The sequence below is a fragment of the Oncorhynchus masou genome, chromosome 6, assembly GCF_036934945.1.
Source record: "Oncorhynchus masou masou isolate Uvic2021 chromosome 6, UVic_Omas_1.1, whole genome shotgun sequence".
Lineage (NCBI taxonomy): Eukaryota > Metazoa > Chordata > Actinopteri > Salmoniformes > Salmonidae > Oncorhynchus > Oncorhynchus masou.
The window spans coordinates 18,743,585-18,747,413 of NC_088217.1; positions in this window are offsets into that span (position 1 = coordinate 18,743,585).

The following is a 3,829-nucleotide window of genomic DNA, read 5'->3' on the forward strand; positions in this document are numbered from 1 at the left end:
GTAGGATATTCACTGGACCAGTATTGCCTCAACAAAATAATCCTCCAGCAACAGGATTTGAAAGTTTTGTCCATAATGTTTCTTGATCGGTGATTAGGTTATTAGCTGGATAAAATTAGGCTAGATGAAAAATGCAATAGTTTCTGGTTTCATGTTTTATTAGTCATATGTATAGGATACGCATTAGTGGTGCGCAAGTCAGCTGTTTGTTCACCTGCAACCGCCCAACCCCAACCCGCTAATATAGAAAATGTGCTGTAGGCTACAGTCATAGACAGCAGAAAGAGGGTTCAGGATTTTTTTCTTGCCTGATTTTGATATGATTCTGCTTATCAATTCCAACATTTTGATAAGCTATTTGTTTGTAAATTTGTCTATCATTAGATACATGCAGCATCTCTTCTGTCATTATATATTGCCCTAGATGACTAAATAAACCCCTGCTCACTAGAATGTCATAAATCTAGGTGACATTGGTCAAGTTTTGTATCATCTCTGCTTCTTTCGTGAAGCAAAGACGTTTAGAAAATGCTATAGTCTAACAAAAAAACATCAGTTTGACCGGTTGTAAGGAAATAGAAAGCTGTGGAAATAAGTACAGTATGGCTCGGATGCATATTTTTGGTGGTTGAAATACTGTACTATCAGCTTTCATGATGCTGATATAGGTAGCACCTCTAGAGAGGGATTCACATTCTCTCAAGATGTTGAAAGAAATAAGTCATATACTCAACTCCTGTCCCCAAGTCAAAATGTTTGGTGTATAATTTTACTGCAAGTGAAATGTTTAATTCTGCAGGAGTTAATATTAAGGCTATGTGAGGTTTTAGATCTACTTACAGTCAGTGTCCAGATTTCAGTTACTATTTAACCAATCTAAACAATAGGCTACAGTTCTCTTGACGTGCCATAGGCCTATTTGAAGTCCCCATCTTGTGACTGACGAATGTGTATTGCGCCTTACAATCGTCACACATAATATAGCAGGTACTGCTATCATCCTATGTTATTACTCCACCAAATCTTTCCCAAACATTACTTTTCTGTCCCACCCTTCTCTTTATTTTCAGCTTTTCTCATAGTGCATTAAACTCCGACATTGTTCTTTTTGCCTCTGTGGATTATATCTCGACTACATTTTTTCTGACCATTCCCAAAAGCGTTTGGTGATTGGCGTGTAGGCTATTTGGCGCCAGTACAGTTAGGCCCTAAACCTTAGGCTTTTACAGTAATGCCAGACAGCCTAAAACAATGAAAAAAAACTAAATGTAGTCTATAGATATAAATTGCACCAGAATGATACATTTATGGATTTTTTAAGGTATTGTTTTCTCTTTATTCAACCCTCCACTTACTGCCCTTCATCCACACAATATTTCATGACCCTAAACCTGCGCGCCCCACATATAACCAAGGGGACTGCAGGTTATAAGACAACCAGCACATCACTAATACTCAAGGGTATACATCTTCAAATTAAATGCTTACTTGCAGGTTCCCTCTCGACAATGCAACAGCAATAAGAACAACCCGTCACAGAGCTGGACTAAGACAACCCGTCACGGAGCTGGACTAAGACAACCCGTCACGGAGCTGGACTAAGACAACATGTCACAGAGCTGAAGTAAGACAACCCACCACGGAGCTGGACTAAGACAACCCATCACGGAGCTGGACTAAGACAACCCATCACGGAGCTGGACTAAGACAACCCATCACGGAGCTGGACTAAGACAACCTACCACAGGAAGAGGCCACCGATGTCTGAGTGGTTTTGATAAACTGAGATTTATGCACCTCCAGCATTTATGGACATTCGCTACATTGCCTAATTAGCCCCTGTGTCACCCGCTTTGTCTGGACACAGTGCTAGGGGAATGGTGGATATCTGTAACAGCCTTCTTCCACCACCACAAGTTACAGATGCACAAATATCATACCACCAAGACATGCTAACCTCTCACCACTCCAATTACATAGGAGGTTAGCAGTTTTGGTGCGGTATTATAACTTTCCCACTCATCATTATTCATGATTCATTTAGGATGATCTGTAATCATGGTAGCATCCACATTAATGTAGAAGTGTTTAGAAATATATTGTATTTAAATGTACAATAAGGGTGACTCCAAAATGACAAAATACATTAATACCAATACTAATGGTCCACCAAAAATGGGGGGACAAGGAGCAAAAAGTGATGTCATTTCTAAACGGTTCATCTAATATACAGTTGAAGTCGGAGGTTTACATACAACATAGCCAAATATATTTAAACTCAGTTTTTCACAATTCCTAAAATTTAATCCAAGTAAAAATTCCCTGTCATAGGAGTAGAGAGAATGATTAATTTCAGCTTTTATTTCTTTCATCACATTCCCAGTGGATCATAAGTTGACATACACTCAATTAGTATTTAGTAGCATTGCCTTTAAATTGTTTAACTTGGGTCAAATGCTTAGGTTAGCCGTCCACAAGCTTCCCACAATGAGTTGGATGAATTTTGGCCCATTCCTCCTGACAGAGCTGGTGTAACTGAATCAGGTTTGTAGGCCTCTTTGCTCGCACATGCTCTTTCAGTTCCGCCCACACATTTTCTATAGGATTGAGGTCAGGGCTTTGTGATGGCAACTCCAATACCCTGACTTTGTTGTCCTTAAGCCATTTTCCCACAACTTTGGAAGTATGCTTGGGGTCTTTGTCCATTTGGAAGACCCATTTGCGAAGTATTAACTTCCTGACAGATGTCTTGAGATGATGCTTCAATATTTCCACAAAATGTTCTGTCCTCATGATGCCATCTATTTTGTGAAGTGCACCAGTCCCTCCTGCAGCCACCCCACAACATGATGCTGCCACCCCCGTGCTTCATGGTTGGGCTGGTGTTCTTCGGCTTGCAAGCCTCACCCTTTTTCCTCCAAACATAAAGTACGATCTTTGTCCCCATGTGCAGTTGCAAACCGTAGTCTGTCTTTTTTATGGTGGTTTTGGAGAAGTGGCTTCTTCCTTGCTGAGCAGCCTTTCAGGATATATAGATATAGGACTAATTTTACTATGGATATAGATACTTTTGTACCTGTTTCCTCCAGCATCTTCACAAGGTCCTTTGCTGTTGTTCTGGGATTGATTTGCACTTCTCGCACCAAAGTACGTTCATCTCTAGGAGACAGAACGCGTCTCCTTCCTGAGCGATATGACGGCTGCGTGGTCCCATGGTGTTTATACTTGCGTACTATTGCTTGTACAGATGAACATGGTACCTTCAGGCATTTGGAAATTTCTCCCAAGGATGAACAAGACTTGTGGAGGTCTACAATTTTGGCTGATTTCTTTTGATTTTCCCATGATGTCAAGCAAAGCGGCACTGAGTTTGAAGGTAGGCCTTGAAATATATCCACAGGTACACCTCCAATTGACTCAAATTATGTCAATTAGCCTATCAGAAGCTTCTAAAGCCATGACATAATTTTCTGGAATTTTCCAAGCTGTTTAAAGGCACAGTCAACTTAGTGTATGTAAACTTCTGACCCACTGTAATTATGATACAGTGAATTATAAGTGAAATTATCTGTCTGTAAACAATTTTTGTAAAAATTACTTGTGTCATGCACAAAGTAGATGTCATAATCGACTGCCAAAACTATAGTTTGTAAACAAGAAATTTGTGGAGTGGTTGAAAATCAAGTTTTAATGACTCCAACCTAAGTGTATGTAAACTTCCGACTTCAACTGTAGATTAAAATTCCCTCTGATGAAGGCTGACAGTCTGGACTTTTAACCTCAAAGTCATGGTATCATTTAAAATCCAACGTGCTGGAGTATAGCGCCA